Source organism: Eurosta solidaginis, chromosome 5 (assembly GCF_040869045.1).
Source record: "Eurosta solidaginis isolate ZX-2024a chromosome 5, ASM4086904v1, whole genome shotgun sequence".
Lineage (NCBI taxonomy): Eukaryota > Metazoa > Arthropoda > Insecta > Diptera > Tephritidae > Eurosta > Eurosta solidaginis.
Window position 1 is genome coordinate 96,344,367 of NC_090323.1, and position 21,211 is coordinate 96,365,577.

Here is a 21,211-nt window from a genome sequence, read left to right on the forward strand (position 1 = left end):
TCTATGTAATTTGTTTGTGTAATTCGTTGGTGGTAATGTCAAAAATACTCTGAGAAATGTTCGTACTGTCAAAATTCATGAGAAAAGTTGCAATCAGCTTGGATAATGCTTTCACCTTTAATGACTCCGCCATCAATCAGCTTTGCCAGCATAGTTTGAAATTAATAATCAACATAAACGATTTGATTTCGTTTTGATATGGCAGAAAACGAAACGAAATCATTTCGTTAATTTGACGATCTTAACGTTAATAAACGAAACGAAATGACTTCGTTTCGTTTATTAACGTTGATTATCGTAACGAAATGATATCGTTTCGTTGGTTAAGCATGCCTGGGTGAAAATCCGTATAATCCTCGGCGCATCTACATAATTAAAATTTTACAAGGACCCTGGATAAAATTCTTAAAATGTAGACCAAAGATTGCAGACGTTTGTGTTCACAACATTGATTTCAATAGTCTTCGTTAAATCAAATTGTAATGAAAGTCGACGGATTTTAAGTTGAAAGTTGTTAACTACTGTTTTCCGGCCTTACGATATAGGAGCTCATTATGGATGACCGCGTAGCTTCAGTTTTCAGACAAGTTCGACTGTCCGCTGCGTTAGGGCAATATCACACACGATCATTAGTTCCACTGTCTTGGGAAAGATTTTGCTTCACCACTTTGAGTGTTCTGGCGAAGGACAAAGCTTCACCTCGTAAATATATGTGCCTACGTATTCACAATTGTAAAAGCAGCCGTAACGTGTAGGTGATATTTAAACTTGGTTGATAGGCTATAATCAATGTGATTCACTCCAGGGGACTAGTTTTGGATAGGACCGCCAACTTTAGGAAATGTCAAACCGGAAGACTTGGGTGTTGAAGGATGAAGTGTGAAAATCAAAATTAACATTTCAGACGCTATTGTGTAGTTTCGCAAATAAACAACAGACGTTTGAATGTAAGCCCAAGTGATTGTTCAAACCCTCTCATAAGTACATATATCCTCAACTTAAGTATAAGGTAAGAATAATTTCAAAGGAGTGTTTATGCCCCTAGAACCTACTAAAGGATTTTGCATCGCTGATTTCGCTTATTCTTGAGGACAGTTTAAAAACATGTTCGCCTTGAGTCATTTTATTTGAATTAATTGTTCATTACTAATTTTTTCAAAAATGCAAAGTGAGCATATAAATTTATTATATAACTTTTCTATTAGTATTTTGTTTTAATAACTTGGTGAATTGGGTGATTGAAAGTCCGTGTTAAGCTGACATCGAAAGCGCCTGTTATTTTAAATAACTTTTGAATAGTTATAAAGAGTTAAATTTCGTAATTAGTTTCTTATAACTGGCAGTGATGCGCATCCGTTGATACCACTTTCACAATTTTCGACATGAACAATAAATGGCCTAAACAGTCTTAAATGAGTAGAAAATATAGTAACGCGCCGGACGCCGCACCGCCACACCGATATTTTGGACATTCGGCGGCGGCGTGCGAAAAACGACGAAAATCGGCGGCGGCGGCGGCGTTTATCGGCGGCGTATATCTCTAATACATACATCGAGAGAAATGATCACATTTACAAAATAATTTTAAATAAATTTTAAAATACTTATATACTAATAAAATATTTGAATGTTTATATAACCTACTAATTTAATTCAATAAATTATATCTTATTTTAAATTAAAACATCGTTTAATCTACATATATACTATATATACCACCACATATATTTTATATATACCACCGATCTTTATGATTTTTTCTGATAACAACATATGCTATATACGTAAGCATTCGTTGAAAGTTGAAGCCTATAGCTCTTGAAATAGGGCAGTAATTGCGAAAAGTTTCTTATCTGAACAATCGGTTGTGGGGGATATATACTATATATACGACCGATCTCATCAATTTTTTCAGACAACAATATGTGCAATATACGAAATTATATGGTGAAATTTGAAGCTTCAATGTGTTCAATTGAGAAAGATATGACAGAAATCCTTTTTTTCTGAAAAATCGGTTGTATGGAGGTTATATGCTATAGTGGTCCCATCCGGCCGGTTGCGACAAATGTCTAATCGGTCACCCAAATACACTCGCTCACCAAATTTTATCAAGATATCTCAAAAATTGAGGGACTAGTTTGCATACAAACAGACAAACGGACAGACGGACTTGGCTAAATCAACTCAGCTCTTCATCCTGATTATTTCGGTATACTTAATGGTGGGTCTATCTATTTTACTTTAAGGACTTACAATTTTGGGTTTCGTGACGAAATTAATATACCATTTCATTTTCACGAAAGGTATAAAAGTAGGTAGGTACTTTGTGTGAGGATGCAAAGCTTCACGTTTTTCAAAAATATATGACGCAAACGTAACTATTTGATGAAATTTGATGAATATTGAAGCTTCTAGCCGTAAAAAGGGGGCAAAAATGACAGTTTATATGAATTATATAATATATATACCACCGATCTCTATGATTTTTTCAGACAACAATATATGCTACTAGCGGACCCCGTTACACTTCGTAGCAACCAACCAAAAAAAGAAATGAAAGATTATAATTTTTTTTATGAAATGAATGCATTGTATTTCAAAATTATTAATTTCAATCCAAAACCTTTGGGTATACAATATTTTTAGTTTGCCCATTGGAAGCGAGCACAAACAAACAATTTGGAGTTCCAACTCTTGAGCAGGCCACGTATAGCTGTCCATGTTAAAAGCACGGCTCCTCAACATTTAATCCGCATATTTGAAACGTTTGTCCTTGTGCCTTATTGATGGATATGACAAATGATAGACGCACTAGGAATTGCAAACGCTTGATTTCAAAGGGCATGTCTGTTGGAATCAGTGGAATATGTGGTATGAGTACAATTTCATTTTTCGCTGTTCCGGTCAATATTGTCGCTTCAATTAAATTCGGCATCAATTTTTTTACTACTAATCTTGTGCCATTGCATAGTTTTGGTGCATTTAAATTCCGCAGTAAAATAATTGATGAGCCAACCTTTAAATTCAAATAACAGGTGGTTCCAATGAATTCAAAAATTCAATTGGATAATTCACTGCATCATCTGAATTCATTGCGCTATCAACAGATTTATATGATGTCGCTGCACCTGGCAATTTTTCTTGAATCTGATAATTGATTGCATTGACGTGTAAATTTGTTGGTGCCTGTATTGCGCGTTCTCTCAACCAATTGTGATTCCTGTAATTTTTAATAACATTTGGAAACACACTTACAATCAACTCTTCTGTTGATTGGAGAATGGTACAGAAATTGTTCGGCAATGTAATCAATCCATTTGTATTATCGGCTCGAACTTTTCCATTGCCAATATCTAACAATTGCTTCGAAAACCGATCTGCAGATTGGTCGTTGTGAAATTGAACGCGCATATTTATGTTCAATGTCAATTTTTGCACATGTCGCCACAGAAGAGAAGACTTTAAACACGCGTTGATCTTATCCGCCGGTGTTGATCGTGGAACCACAGGAAATATTTGTCGAAAATCCCCTGAAAATAATATTAATGCACCACTAAAAATTTCTTGATTCTGACGTAGATCTTGCATTGTACAGTGTAATGCTTCCAGCGATTTTTTATGCATCATTGTACATTCATCCAATAGAATAATTGCTGCTTGTTGCAAAACTTTTGCCATCGCAGAATTTCTTGAAATATTGCACGTGGGATGTTCAATCACCTGTTAATTTGAAAATAATTACATTTTAATTAATATCGATTAAATTTTAAATATAAGCATACCTGCACATTCAACGGCAATTTTAATGCAGAGCGCACTGTTCGTCCACCATCCAATAGAGTAGCAGCGATTCCCGACGAAGCAAGTGCCAATGCAATTTTTCGTTGCGATCGAATGGCTGCCAAAATGAGTGATATCACAAATGTTTTTCCCGTACCACCAGGCGCATCCAAAAAATATAATCCACCGTCATTCGCTACCGAACTGTCAAGCCGTACGGTCGCATTTAATTCGTTTGTATTTATACTCGCTACTTTCTGTTTGCGCTATTTAACCTAAATTTGCTTTTTGAGCTTTTTCACGTGCGTTTTTCTTTTGATAAAACTTTAGATCAAAAATTTAACTTGATAAAATCGTAATTGTTCACAATGCCCCTCGGGGCCAACAAGCTGGGGGATAATAGGTTTGCACCTTTATCTCCAGCTCCTAAATCCAAAAGAAAAAAACCAACAACTGCAACACTTGACTTATTCCCGGAATTACCTATAACGCAGAAGGATAATCCTAAGTATCTGGTAATAAAATCGAAGGACGAAAAAAAACCGATTTCAACCACATCTTGTTTTGCTGTCTACAAAGGTATACAATCAATTAGTAAAGACGTTAACAACATAACATCTCTTCGAGATGGTAGTCTACTACTACTCGTAAAAAACCAAAAAATTGCTGACAAATTTCTCTCAACTAAAGACCTGCCCGGCGCTGGTGCTGTCGAAATCTTACTTCACAACTCACTTAACTCAGTAAAGGGAACGATTTATGCTCCATTTATCTGCCAACTTGCTGATGAGGAAATAATAGAAGGTCTGAAAGATCAAGGCGTAATTGCAGTTCACAAATTCACCAAACTAAACAATGGCAAGCGGGAGCCTACGGGCGTAATACTCTTAACGATTGAGAAATACACTTTGCCTAGTCGTATTGAAGTTGCCTGGCGAACTCTTGATATCCGTCCCTATTACCCAAATCCCATGCGCTGTAAAACTTGCCAATTGTTAGGTCACACTACCAAACGCTGCAACAGTACTCCATCCTGCGTAATCTGCAATCTTCCCCCTAACCATTCCTCCCCCTCTGAGTGTACTAGAGTGAAATGCGCAAATTGCGGTGGTGAACATCCTGCTTCATCTAATGACTGTCCTAAATTTGTCCAATCTAAAGAAATACTTAAAATTAAAACTATTCACAAATGCTCAATGAGCGAAGCCATCAGCCTTTACAAGGCACAAACTCCAACTACTCCTAAACCATTTTCTTACGCCAACATAACCGCTTCCAGCAACAACGCTTATTTCAATGCAAATTCCTCCAAAAATGAAAACAACTTACACCCAAACGATTCCAACCTCAACATTATTGCTAAAACTTCAAACAACAACAACACCCTTTCAAATACCAACAACCATACAGTCCCTTCCGACTGCATTAATACCCCATCTCCCTCAGTATCCTCCCTAAACAACTCTCCTTCTCCCCCCTTCTCTCCTCTCTCCCTATCCTCATCCCCTGCCATTAATTCGCCTCCCGCCTCTGTGCCTTCTCCTACTTTCTTTCCCACCTCAAACATCCCCTCGCTCATGGAAACATAATTCCTGACACATTTTTCTTTTCCTTTTTTCTTTTTCATGATGTTAACTGTCCTTCAATGGAACATTAACGGTTACATAAATAACTACTTAGAACTTGAAATATTAATTAAAGAACACAACCCTTCTATTATATTACTAAATGAAACACATATAGCAAGCAATAAAACAGCCTATACCCCAAAATCATTTATTGGTCACTTCTATAACCTCCCGTCTAACACATCAAGCAAACAAGGTATCGCAATCCTGATTAGAAGAAACATTCCGCATAACATTCTCTCTATATCTCCTTCGAATATCTTGTCCCTTTCCCTTGAAATTTCCTCCCCCTTTAAAATCAACCTAATTTGTGCCTATTCCCCGCCACACCAAACATTTACATCAGCTGATTTTCTGAACCTTCTCCCACCTGGCTCTACTCCTTTCTTACTTGCTGGTGACTTCAATGCCTGGTGTCCTCTTTGGGGTTCCCCATCATCCAACACCAAAGGCCGAGCAATTGAAGATGCTGTACTTAGCTCCGAATGTTTCGTACTTAATGATGGTTCTCATACCCACTTCTCAACCCATTCCACTTTTACCCACATTGACCTGACACTCTGTTCTACCTCGCTATCACCTAAAATTGATTGGCACCGTATAGATGATCTACATGGAAGCGATCATTTTCCTATCAAAGCTAACATTTCCCACCAAAATTCAACCTTCTTTAAACCCAGAATATTCTTTAAAACTTCTTCAGCTGACTGGCCTAAATTCGAAGAATTTTGTTTGAACTACTCAGATACTCTTCCTTCTTCTAATAACATAAATCAAGAAGCTTCTAGGATCCAAAAAATTATTAGATCTGCAGCCAATCAATCCATTCCACTAACCTCTCCTAAACCCAGAAATAACAACCCTCCTTGGTGGGATAATGAACTTTCTTCTCTTAGAATTCACAAGCAACAAGCTTGGTATCATTTCAAACATAACCGCTCGCCATCGAATCTGGTAGCATATAAAAAAGCGAATGCCATTTTTAGAAGAAAAGCTAAGTTAGCTAAAATTAAATCTTTTCAGACTCTCACAGCCAGCATAAATTCCTCTTCTGATCCCAAAATGATTTGGACAAACATAAAAAGATTATCTGGTAACCTAACCTCCTCTCCTATCCCACCCCTCAAATCCTCACAAGGCAACCTAATATATCCTCAGGATATAGCCTTAGAGTTCGCCACTTATTTCTCTAACAACTCCTCTGACTCTAATTTCTCACCTGAATACTCTTCTAACAAACAATCTATTCTCTCCTATACCTACCTTCCCCCTTCCTTATCACCTTCAGCCAAATACCTCGATTCAAATCTGTCTTCAATTGAACTTCATCTTGCCCTGTCTTCCGTTAAAGGTAAAACTCCTGGAATAGATAAAATTTCCTATCCCATCATCAAAAACCTACCCCCTCTCCTCCGCAATAGACTCCTTAAACTTTACAACAATATCTTTCAAACTTCCGTCATACCCCAAACCTGGAAAACCAGCGCCGTCATCCCAATATTAAAACCTGGTAAACCTCCCTACGAAGTTACCAGCTATCGCCCAATTTCTCTCCTACCTTGCCTAGGAAAACTCTTAGAAAAAATTATTGCTACTAGGCTTTCATGGTTCCTCCAATTTAATAAACTCATTCACTCTAATCAGGTTGCATTTAAAAAAGGCCAAAGCACAATTGATGCCCTTCTTTACCTTGACCATTTCATCTGCGATGCTCTATCTAACAAAAACCACGTTTCCCTTCTCTCCCTTGATTTCGAAAAGGCATTTGATCGCGTAGGCATACACGTGGTTTTAAGACAATTAATTAAATGGAAGGTAGGACCCCGTATTTTTAATTTTGTAAAATCTTTCCTATATAAACGAAAAATTAAAGTTCTTATTTCTGGTTCATCTTCTCCCTCACTTTCCTTAGATAACGGAACCCCTCAGGGATCACCGCTGTCAGGTATTTTGTTCATCATAGCATTTGACGAAATCAGTTCTATCCTATCAAATTTCCCTAATATACGTCACGAGCTATATGCTGATGACCTGCTCATATTTTCCAAATCTTCCGACCTTAGTTCCATATCCTCTTCCTTTGTAGACGTCCTTTCCCAGCTATCCTCTTGGTCCCTCTCGTCGGGCGCTTCAATATCGTACTCTAAATCTAATTCATTCCACATTTGTAGAAAACAAAGTTGTAATTTTCCACCAATTTCATTTAACAATGTAAATATTCCTTGTCCTCCTACAATTAAGTTTCTTGGATTAGTCCTAGATAGTAAGTATGTATTTAAAGATCACTGTCAGTATATAAAAAATAGAATTATTAAAAACTCAAATATCATTAAGTACCTATCATGTAAGCGCTCGCTCATTGGCCCAGCTCTATTAATTCAAGTTGTCAACGCCCTAATACTCTCCGTATTAAACTACGCTATTGAAATTTATGGACATCACTCAAAGAACCATATCAAAATGCTTGCTGCTCCGTATCACTCAGCTATAAGAAGATCGCTCCATGCATTCCCAACATCGCCTATCAAAAATTTATTAGCAGAATCTGGTCTTCCCTTTCTAAGGGACAAAATGGAAGACAGCACTATCAAACTCTACCCTAGGATTATCCTTGGTTCCAATAACACGCTACAAAATGCTTTACATTCAGCATCATCACGGATTCGATCGCCTAAAATGGAATCAGCAATATACAAAAGCGCGTCTTTTGCCAAAACAAACAACTTGCCATTAAAACCACCCAAACTACGTAAACTTTGTCATCCTCCATGGTTGATTTCTAAAGAAACTTTTATAGACAATCTAGTTCGCCTACCCAAAAATACCACTCCGAATGCGATTTACATTGCTGAATTTCTAGTAGTTGCGAGTGCATTAAAACACAATAGTTGGAGATTTATTTACACGGACGGATCAAAAAATACCAGCACGTCATTTGCTGTCGTTAGCGAAAAAGGTAAGCCGATATCCTATGGGCTGCTTTTCCCCTTCTGTTCTATATTTATTGCCGAGGCCTCCGCTATTTTCCACGCCGTTCTACATGCTTCTAAAAACTCTGGAAAATATATAATATGTACCGACAGCTTATCATGTTTTCAAGCTATACAAAATTGCAATAACCTCACTAATGTCATCAAAGCAATTAGAGAATATCTTATTCTGTACCGAAATAAAATTAAGCTAATGTGGGTTCCAAGCCACACTGGTATAACTGGAAATTTTTACGCTGATGAATTAGCAAGAGATGCATCTAAGTCGCCCATAATAACAGTCAGCTTCTTTACAAAATCTGACATATATCGTCTCATCAACGAAAGAAGACACTCTAAACTAGCCATCGATTGGATTTCTTATAATCACCATTATGCTATAGTCAACTCAGCAAGGATCAAACCAGTGTATCCATCAACAATACCAGCTAACATTCTCACTCCATACATACGTCTCCGGATAGGACACACAATAGCTACGCACGCTCACCTCCTTGGTAGCACAAGAAACAATTGCTGTCCATTTTGCAACGACACAGCAACTGTCCTCCACCTATTAGAATTTTGCCCAATGCTGCGAGATAAAAGAGAACGCAACTTTAACATGGATCCTATCTCCCTTCTTTCCAATCCAACTGACGAAAACATAAAAACCATATATCATTTTCTAAAAGATTCCGATTTATTGAGAAGAATATAACACAAATCACTTATTCAACGGACAGCTGATAGCCTCTGATGCTAGCGCTGCATGTTTTTTTTTTTTTAGGTTGTACATATGTTAAATAACATTGTATAAGCTTTTATAAATAAATAAAAAAATAAATAAATAATCCACCGACTTCATTTTGTACCGCTTGAATGATGGTATCATAGACATGTTTTTGATGGTCATTTAATTTAGGAACATTCAAATTCACAAATGTTTGCAATTCATTGGGATCATACTGTTGTTCACGTTGAAATTCTCGATCAAATAAATTATGCATTGGACGATTGGGTGATGACAAACCTAATTGCCCTAATCATTTATTTGCACTCGTAAGGCACATATCTTCAATCGCTATCAATGCCTCATTATACATTTCCAATGAAATCAGCAAATCAGTGTTTCTTGTGTGATGACGCATTCGAATCAAATAGTCTTCTGCCATAAAATCTTTGTATTTATTCCACAATTCAAGAGGATTTGAAGGAAAACATGTTGACACGATTATGGCATGTAAGATACGTATTTGATATGGAGAAGAAGCAATCGACGCATGGTGAAGCGTTATACATAAATAACCATTCACTCTTCGCAAATGTTGAAATGAACGTGGCCCAACAACATTTACTAACAAAAATCGCAAATAATAACATTCTGCATTGTTTGGATGAACTGTGTACAATCTTCCCATGGTATCTGCAAAAAAAAAACACCCTAATGGCCATTAAGAGGTGTTCCTTGTTTACGTCGTTACCATGAATGCGTGCGATGAGTGGGAGTGTGTGTTTGTATGTATGCAAATTATTAACTTAACGAAGATATGTTGGAAACGCAGGTGTGAACAATAGTTACCATCAGAAGAAAGTGATTGATAAACATTTGCATACGGACAGGTTCATCTATTTAACATTTGTATGCTGTCTATGAAATTAACTTGAATAGGTTGGATCGATTTTTTTCGTTAGGTCGGGCCGAAATGTAAATTTTTTTTTTAAATTTTGAATTTTTTCTAAAAAAAAATCATAACTCAAGAATGGCTAAACCCGATTTGGGATGTCAAAATCAACTAACCGTCATCTCTCCTTCCTGTATCTTTCCTAAAAATGTCATGGCAATCTTTCTATCCGTTCTCGAGTTATAGAGTGACAATCAAAATGTACACTTCTTTTTATATACATATATAGATATACGTAAGCATTAATGAAATTTGAAGCTTCTAGCTGTTAAAACGGGGTAGAAATTGCGAAAAGTTTCTTATCTGAAAAATCGGTTGAATGAGATATATACTATGTATACCACCGATCTCAATGATTTTTTCAGGCATCAATATATGCTATATAGGTAAGCATTCGTTGAAATTTGAAGCCTCTAGCTCTTAAAATAGGGCAGTAATTACGAAAAGTTTCTTATCTGAGCAATCGGTTGTGGGGGATATATACTATATATACGACCGATCTCATCAATTTTTTCAGGCAACAATATCTGCAATATACGAAATTACATGGTGAAGTTAGATGCTTCAATCTATTAAATTGAGTAAGATATGACAAAAATCCTCTTTTTATGAAAAATCGGTTGTATGGAGGATATATGCTATAGTGGTCCGATCCGGCCGGTTCCGACAAATGTCTAATCAGACACCCAAATACACCCGCTCACCAAATTTTATCAAGATATCTCAAAAATTGAGGGACTAGTTTGCATACAAACAGACAGACGGAAAGACGGACATGGCTAAATCAACTCAGCTCTTCATCCTGATTATTTCGGTATACTTAATGGTGGGTCTATGTATTTTCCTTTAAGGACTTACAATCTTGGGTTTCGTGATGAAATTAATATACCATTTCGCAGATATGCAAAAGACTTTAAGGATCCCTATACCAGGAAGGCACTTTTTGTCTCTTTAGCTCGCTCAAAATTAGAATACGCCTCAGTTGTCTGGAATCCTATCTATAGTGGCCACTCTGCCAGAATAGAGAGGTTTCAAAAACAATTCATTAGATTTTGCTTAATTTCTATTAAGTTTGACGATCCAACCCCATCCTACTACTCGCGATGCATACTTATCAATCTCCAGTCTATTGAATTCCGGAGATGTCACGGATATTAGCATCACTAAGTTATCCCATCACTAAGGCGATGCTAAGGCCATGCCAAGCAGTATTTACGTTAATAATCAAATCAAGTATACGCATATATAAGGCAGCCCAGAGAGATGTCACACACAGATGCATTTACTTATACGCCTATGTGTGCGCGAGAGACTATAAACTACAAACATTCACATCAATAATTCAATCATTATGTATCTACATAAACGAATAAATAATTGCGTCTACACATATGTACCATGTACGAATACGAGCAGCGGGGAGTCAATGCGCAAACACATGCATATATCTGAGAAGTTTGAGAGCTACTGGACTAGTAGATTCTGGAAGCGCCTAAAAGATGTATAAAATTGTGCAATTTTAGTTATAGCTGAGAAGTTTGAGAGCTCATGGACAATGCTAGTACATTCTGGAAAAATGCGAACGAGGAAACCAAAGGGTATAAAAGGCAACAGATGTAGAGGCGCTGGAATTCAGTTTGAGTTGAGCAATCAATCAGTTATTGATTAAGCACGCGATCTGGCGGCCAATAGTAGAGTTTAATTTGAGTTATCAATCAGTTTGGTTATTAAGCCAGCGAGTAGCAAAGTATAAGTGTTATTGTGAAGTACTTTAATAAAGGCCATTTTTCCATTATTCAATATTGGAGTTATTTATTCAACAGTTTAGTGATTCGAACTCAGCAGAGGATTGCAAATAAGAGGATTTGCAAGTAAAATCGTTACAATTGGTGTCAGAAGAGGAATTGTTGAATAAATTCCGAAGATTGGGAATACAACTTGGACATGGCAAAGTTCGGTGAATTGAAGATCCAGCAACTGAAAAAGGAGTTGGAGAACCGTGGATTAAATACAACCGGCAATAAGATCGAACTTTAAGCACGGCTACGAGAGGTAATGGAGTCGCAAGGAATTGATGTGGACGAGTTTGTCTTTTATCCTGATGGGGACGAAACAACAACAAAAATTGAAGAGAAAAACGAAACATCGCAGACAGTTGCAAACACAGACTTGAACATGATATTGGCTGCAATGTCGGCACAAATGTCCGAAATGTCATCACAAATATCCACCAACTTGTCATCACAACTGGAAGAACAAAAGACAAATATAACATCCCAACTGGAAGGACAAAAGACAAATATAACATCCCAACTGGAAGAACAAAAGACAAATATAACATCCCAACTGGAAGAACAAAAGACAAATATAACATCCCAACTGGAGTCACAGAAGACATATATGGCATCCCAACTGGAATCACAGGAGGCACGTATTTCAGAAATGACGTCGCAAGTGTCATCTCAACTGGAAGGCCAAAAGACATATATGGCATCTCAATTGGAAGCGCAAGAGGCACGTATATCTGAAATGTCGGCAGAAATTTTGGAACAGGTACCATCAAAACTGGAAGCGCAGGATGCAAAAATGGCTCAATTTCAGGCAGAAGTAGATGATTTAAAAGGTCGTATGGAGCAGTTACAACTAAATCGCCCAGCTGTTTCAGCGAGTAATCCAAAGGTAAAGACACCATCCTTTGACGGTTCTGTTCCTTTTCAGGTCTTTAAGCTACAGTTTGAGAAGACCGCAGCAGTGAACCAATGCAATGCTGAAGATAAAGTTGCAACTCTGTTCGTGGCACTGAAAGGGCCTGCCGCGGAAATCTTACAGACCATCCCAGAGTACGAGCGGAACCATTACGAAACATTGATGAGCGCTTTAGAGAGACGTTACGGAAGCGAGCATAGAAAACAAAACCGCTACCAAAAATCAAATGAGACATTGCAGGAGTTTGCTTCAGATATTGAAAGATTGGCTCATCTTGCAAATGCGGACGCACCCGTGGAATACACTGAAAGGGTAAAAATCCAGAGTTTCATAAATGGCATACGGGACGTGGAAACGAAGCGAGCTACATACGCAAACCCAAAGCTGACATTTGCTGAAACGGTATCACATGCATTGACTCAGGAAACGGCCTCACTATTGAGTAAACCAGCATACAAAGCTCATCGTGTAGAAGTGGAAAGACCAGATTGGGTAGACACTATTTTGGAAGCACTGCAGGGATCACAACAGAAAATGCCGGAGTTATTAAATGTTTCAAGTGCGGCAACCCAGGTCATATTGGACGACATTGCAGCAGCGGTCCCAATAGCTCCAACAATGTCGGTGGTCGTAAACGCAGAGCAGAAGGTGATGAGCAAATATCCAACACCACTCAATCGTTAAACTAAATGGAGTCAGCCGCAAGGGGCGACAGCTGGCTCCCGCAATTGAATGCCCCATAATCTCTATCTCGCAGATTGGAAGAAGATCGAGCAATCTTACTGTTGGATGACATGTGGACGGAAAGGAACGGTTACTGACTGTAGATACGGGTGCATCTCATTCCATCATTCGAGCGGACTTAGTCAACAAAAAGATAAGACCATTGCTTGGAGCAAGATTACGTACAGCCACGGGAGAGGACACCCAGGTAATTGGAGAAGTAGAATGTGAAGTCGCAATTGGGAACGTCACGGTAGTACACAATTTTATAGTGGCAGAAATTGTTGATGAAATCATAATTGGAGTGGACTTCTTAATCGACCAGGGCATCAAGATCGACATGCAAAGCAAGACGATGCGATATAAAAACATGGATGTACCACTTAATTTCGGCTACGAGAGAGGCTACAGCAGTAAACGAGTGCTGGTGGAAGAGAGTCAGCAAATACCACCAAAATCCGAAGCAGTCATCTGGGCAAAGGTTGATGGAGATTGTGGGACAAACAAATTGTGGGTTGTCGAAGCAGCAAACAAATCAGCACTAAACATACTTGTAGGAAAACCCCTGGATATGACAAAACAAGATGGACGTATTCCGGTAAGAGTACTCAATTAGTTCAAGTCACCACTCAAACTGACTAAAGGAGCTATTTTGGGAAGATGCCAAGAGGCTGAAGTAGTTATTAACTGTGAACAGCTCCAGGAACACGTTTCAGCTAGTAATACTGTTCTTTCAAATGACATCACGGCATAGATGCAGGGGCTAGAGGAAGCATATCAGAGTAAGGCAAAACAACTGCTCCTAAAGTACGCGAACATATTTGACCAGGATGATCCTAAACCAGGCCGCACCAACGTTGTGAAACATCAAATTGACACTGAAGATGCGAGGCCGATCCGTCAAGCTCCACGTAGTGTTCCACTGGCGAAGCGGGAAGTTGTGAGTCAAATCATTCAAGAAATGAGCGACAGCGGCGTCATCGAACCATCAGCTAGTCCATGGAGCTCACCGGTAGTACTTGTAAAAAAGAAGGATGGAAAAATGAGGTTTTGCGTGGACTACCGGAAGTTGAATGACGTAACGAAAAAGGATACCTACCCATTGCCAAGAATTGACGACACTCTGGACTCGCTATCTGGTACGAAATGGTTTTCCACGCTGGACTTGAAAATCGGCTACTGGCAAGTGGAGGTGAAGGAGGAAGATAAAGAGAAAACAGCCTTCAGTGTCGGTGATGGTCTTTGGCAATTTACAGTGATGCCTTTTGGACTTTGTAATGCACCAGCTACTTTTGAGAGACTCATGGACCAGGTACTGAAAGGACTACATTGGAAACCATGCTTGGCGTACCTGGACGACATCATCGTATTGGGCAAGAACTTTGATGAACATCTTAAGAAATTGGAGGAAGTTTTCCAGAGAATAGCTGGCGCTGGTCTGAAGTTAGGTCCCAAAAACTGTGCGCTCTTTAAAAAGGAAGTCAATTATTTGGGTCACAAGGTAACGACAGAGGGCATCTGCACTGCGAACGAAAAAATAGAGGCTGTACAGGATTGGCCAAGACCACAGAACCTACATGAATTGAGAACTTTTCTTGGGCTGTGCACATATTACCGCCGATTTGTACCAAATTTTTCCAGCGTAGCCCATAGCCTCCATGAGCTTACAAGAAAAAACAAAGCTTTTGAATGGAAGAAGGAGCAAGAAGTGGCTTTCCAAACATTGAAGGAGCGTTTGTGCACTGGCCCAATGTTAGCATATCCGATTCCAGGAGCAACATTTATTCTAGATACAGATGCGAGTGGATATGCTATAGGAGGCGTTTTATCACAACTGGTCGATGGACAGGAGAAAGTAGTTGCATATTACAGCCGTTCGATTGGAAAACCAGAGAGGAACTACTGTGTTACGCGGAGAGAGCTGTTGGCATTGGTAGAGTGCATTAAACATTTTCACAAATACCTCTACGGCCAGCGATTCCGTGTCAGGACAGATCACGCAGCGTTGAAATGGCTTCTGCAGTTCCGTAATCTGGAAGGACAATTGGCACGGTGGGTCGAGCGACTACAAAGCTATGACTTTTCCATTGAGCATCGAAAAGGTAGTACCCATGGAAATGCTGATGCAATGTCACGAAGACCATGTAGTCTGGATTGCAAATAAGAGGATTTGCAAGTAAAATCGTTACAGTATTATAACAATTAAGAACGGGAATGTTTTCGGCTATGCCGAAGGCTTCATACATTTCATGAATGGGGCTGAACAATAATCTTATTCCGTTCGTAATCTCCGAATAATCGGATGTATAAGACAAGAAATATATAGTGAACAGATCTACATACCTAAACGATTTTTAAGATAAATATAAAATAAAAAACAGGTAGGTACTTTGTGTGAGGATGCAAAGTTTCAGGTTTTTTGTGGTGTGCGTGTAAAAACTATGACTACGAGTCACGTATTTCAACAATATATGACGTAAGCGTAACTATTTGATGAAATTTGGTGAATTTTGAAGCTTCTAGCCGTAAAAAAGGGGCAAAGATTACAGTTTATATGGGGTATATAATATATATACCACCGATCTCTATGATTTTTTCAGACAACAATATATGCCATATACGTAAGCATTTGGTGAAATTTGAAGCTTCTAGCTGTTAAAATGGGGCCGAAATCGCAAAAAAAAAAAATATATATATACTATATATACCATCATATGTATATTACATATATCACCGATCTCTATGATTTTTTCAGACAACAATATATGCTATATACGTAAGCATTTGGTGAAATTTTAAGCTTCTAGCTGTTAAAATGGAGCCGAAATCGAAAAAAAGATATATATATACTATCACCGATCTCTATGTTTTTGGACACAACAATATATACTATATACATAAGCAATCGGTGAAATTTGAAGCTTATAGCTATTAAAATGGGGCAGAAATTGCGAAAAGTTTCTTATCTGAACAATCGGTTGTATGAGATATATACTATATATACAACCGATCTCTATGAAACTTGAAGCCTCTACTCTTAAAATATGGCAGTAATTACGAAAACTTTCTTATCTGAACAATCGGTTGTGGGGGATAAATACTATATATACGACCGATCTCAACAATTTTTTCAGGCAATAATATGTGCAATATATGGTGAAGTTTGAAACTTCAATCTGTTAAATTGAGTAAGATATGACAAAAATCCTATTTTCTGAAAAATCGGTTGTATGGAGGATATATGCTATAGTGGTCCGATCCGGCCGGTTCCGACAAATGTCTAATCGGACACCCAAATACACACGCTCACCAAATTTTATCAAGATATCTCAAAAATTGAGGGACTAGTTTGCATACAAACAGACAGACGAACAGACGGACATGGCTAAATCAACTCAGCTCTTCATCCTGATTATTTCGGTATACTTAATGGTGAGTCTATTTTCCTTTAAAGACTTACACTTTTGGGTTTTGTGACGAAATGGGGTAGAAATGGGGTAGAAATTGCGAAAAGTTTCTTATCTGAACAATCGGTTGTATGAGATATATACTATATATACAACCGATCTCTATGATTTTTTCAGACAACAATATATGCTATATATGTAAGCTTTCGGTGAAATTTGAAGCTTCTAGCTGTTAAAATGGGGCTAAAATTGCGAAAATATATATATATACTATAAATATATACTATATATACCACCATATATATACTATATATACCACCGATCTTTATGATTTTTTCAGACAATAATATATACTATATACGTAAGCATTCGTTGAAATTTGAAGCCTCCAGCTCTTAAAATAGGGCAGTAATTACGAGAAGTTTCTTATCTGAACAATCGGTTGTGGTGACAGCGCGAATGTTTGATGGAACTAGCAATAACAAAATATATATTAATGATGCACTCACGGGTTTTAATCGAGCTTTGTTTACGGCAGCATATAAATTAAATAAAGAGAAACACTAAAAATATTTATGGTTAGGGAAATCGAGCTTCCTATTAAAAAGAGCAGAAAATGAGAGGGTTATCAACATCAGAACTTTTGAAGACATAAAATTTATTCTTGATTAGCTACTCTGTAGCTATACTCTTTGTTATTTTTTTCTTCATTTATTTTTCTTCGATTTTTGCCATATACGTAAGCATTTGGTGAAATTTGAAGCTTCTAGCTGTAAAATGGGGCAGAAATTGCGCAAAGTTTCTTATCTGAACAATCGGTTGTATGAGATATATACTATATATACCACCGACCTCAATGATTTTTTCAGACGACAATATATGCTATACACGTAAGCATTTGGTGAAATTTGAAGCTTCTAGCTGTAAAATGGGGCAGAAATTGCGAAAAGTTTCTTATCTGAACAATCGGTTGTATGAGATATATACTATATATACAACCGATCTCTATGATTTTTTCAGACAACAATATATGCTATATATGTAAGCTTTCGGTGAAATTTGAAGCTTCTAGCTGTTAAAATGGGGCTAAAATTGCGAAAATATATATATATACTATAAATATATACTATATATACCACCATATATATACTATATATACCACCGATCTTTATGATTTTTTCAGACAATAATATATACTATATACGTAAGCATTCGTTGAAATTTGAAGCCTCCAGCTCTTAAAATAGGGCAGTAATTACGAGAAGTTTCTTATCTGAACAATCGGTTGTGGTGACAGCGCGAATGTTTGATGGAACTAGCAATAACAAAATATATATTAATGATGCACTCACGGGTTTTAATCGAGCTTTGTTTACGGCAGCATATAAATTAAATAAAGAGAAACACTAAAAATATTTATGGTTAGGGAAATCGAGCTTCCTATTAAAAAGAGCAGAAAATGAGAGGGTTATCAACATCAGAACTTTTGAAGACATAAAATTTATTCTTGATTAGCTACTCTGTAGCTATACTCTTTGTTATTTTTTTCTTCATTTATTTTTCTTCGATTTTTGCCATATACGTAAGCATTTGGTGAAATTTGAAGCTTCTAGCTGTAAAATGGGGCAGAAATTGCGCAAAGTTTCTTATCTGAACAATCGGTTGTATGAGATATATACTATATATCCCACCGGTCTCTATGATTTTTTCAGACAACAATATATGCTATACACGTAAGCATTCGGTGAAATTTGAACATATCTAAACGATTTTTAAAATAAATATAAAATAAAAAATATAATTTTTTTATGAAATGAATGCATTGTATTTCAAAATTATTAATTTCAATCCAAAACCTTTGGATATACAATATTTTTAGTTTTTGGAAGCGAGCACAAACAAACAATTTGGAGTTCCAACTCTTGAGCAGGCCACGTATAGCTGTCCATGTGAAAAGCACGGCTCCTGAACATTTAATCCGCATATTTGAAACGTTTGTCCTTGTGCCTTATTGATGGACATGACAAATGATAGACGCACTAGGAATTGCAAACGCTTGAATTCAAAGGGCATGTCTGTTGGAATCAGTGGAATACGTGGTATGAGTACAATTTCATTTTTCGCTGTTCCGGTCAATATTGTCGCTTCAATTAAATTCGGCATCAATTTTTTTACTACTAATCTTGTGCCATTGCATAGTTTTGGTGCATTTAAATTCCGCAGTAAAATAATTGATGAGCCAACCTTTAAATTCAAATAATGCGGTGGCATACCAGGTGGTTCCAATGAATTCAAAAATTCAATTGGATAATTCACTGCATCATTTGAATTCATTGCGCTATCAACAGATTTATATGATGTCGCTGCACCTGGCAATTTTTCTTGAATCTGATAATTGATTGCATTGACGTGTAAATTTTTTGGTGCCTGTATTGCGCGTTCTCTCAACCAATTGTGATTCCTGTAATTTTTAATAATATTTGGAAACACACAATCAACTCTTCTGTTGATTGGAGAATGGTACAGAAATTGTTCGGCAATGTAATCAATCTATTTGTATTATCGGCTCGAACTTTTCCATTGCCAATATCTAACAATTGCTTCGAGAACCGATCTGCAGATTGGTCGTTGTGAAATTGAACGCGCATATTTATGTTCAATGTCAATTTTTGCACATGTCGCCACAGAAGAGAAGACTTTAAACACGCGTTGATCTTATCCGCCGGTGTTGATCGTGGAACCACAGGCAATATTTGTCGAAAATCCCCTGAAAATAATATTAATGCACCACTAAAAATTTCTTGATTCTGACGTAGATCTTGCATTGTACAGTGTAATGCTTCCAGCGATTTTTTATGCATCATTGTACATTCATCCAATAGAATAATTGCTGCTTGTTGCAAAACTTTTGCCATCGCAGAATTTCTTGAAATATTGCACGTGGGATGTTCAATCACCTGTTAATTTGAAAATAATTACATTTTAATTAATATCGATTAAATTTTAAAGTGATCAATCAATAAATATAAGCATACCTGCACATTCAACGGCAATTTTAATGCAGAGCGCACTGTTCGTCCACCATCCAATAGAGTAGCAGCGATTCCCGACGAAGCAAGTGCCAAAGCAATTTTTCGTTGCGATCGAATGGCTGCCAAAATGAGTGATATCACAAATGTTTTTCCCGTACCACCAGGCGCATCCAAAAAATATAATCCACCGACTTCATTTTGTACCGCTTGAAAGATGGTATCATAGACATGTTTTTGATGGTCATTTAATTTAGGAACATTCAAATTCACAAATGTTTGCAATTCATTGGGATCATACTGTTGTTCACGTTGCAATTCTCGATCAAATAAATTATGCATTGGACGATTGGGTGATGACAAACCTAATTGCCCTAATCATTTATTTGCACTCGTAAGGCACATATCTTCAATCGCTATCAATGCCTCATTATACATTTCCAATGAAATCAGCAAATCAGTGTTTCTTGCGTGATGACGCATTCGAATCAAATAGTCTTCTGCCATAAAATCTTTGTATTTATTCCACAATTCAAGAGGATTTGAAGGAAAATATGTTGACACGATTATGGCATGTAAGATACGTATTTGATGTGGAGAAGAAGAAATCGACGCATCGTGAAGCGTTAAATCCCAATGCGCATCATTTTCAAGCAAACCTAATTGCTCGCATGCTTCACGATACGTCATACATAAATAACCATTCACTCTTCGCAAATGTTGAAATGAACGTGGCCCAACAACATTTACTAACAAAAATCGCAAATAATAAAATTCTGCATTGTTTGGATGAACTGTGTACAATCTTCCCATGGTATCTGCAAAAAAAAACACCCGGATGGCCATCAAGAGGTGTTCCTTGTTTACGTCGTTGCCATGAATGCGTGCGATGAGTGGGAGTGTGTGTTTGTATGTATGCAAATTATTAACTTAACGAAGATATGTTGGAAAGGCAGGTGTGAACAATAGTTACCATCAGAAGAAAGTGATTGATAAACATTTGCATTTGGACAGGTTCATCTGTTTAACATTTGTATGCTGTCAATGAAATTAACTTGTAATAGGTTGGATCGATTTTTTTCGTTAGGTCGGACCGAAATGTAAATTTTTTTTTTCAAATTTTGAATTTTTTCTAAAAAAAAATCATAACTCAAGAATGGCTAAACCCGATTTGGGATTTCAAAACCAACTAACCATCATCTCTCCTTCCTGTATCTTTCCTAAAAATTTCATGGCAATCTTTCTATCCGTTCTCGAGTTATAGAGTGACAATCAAAATGT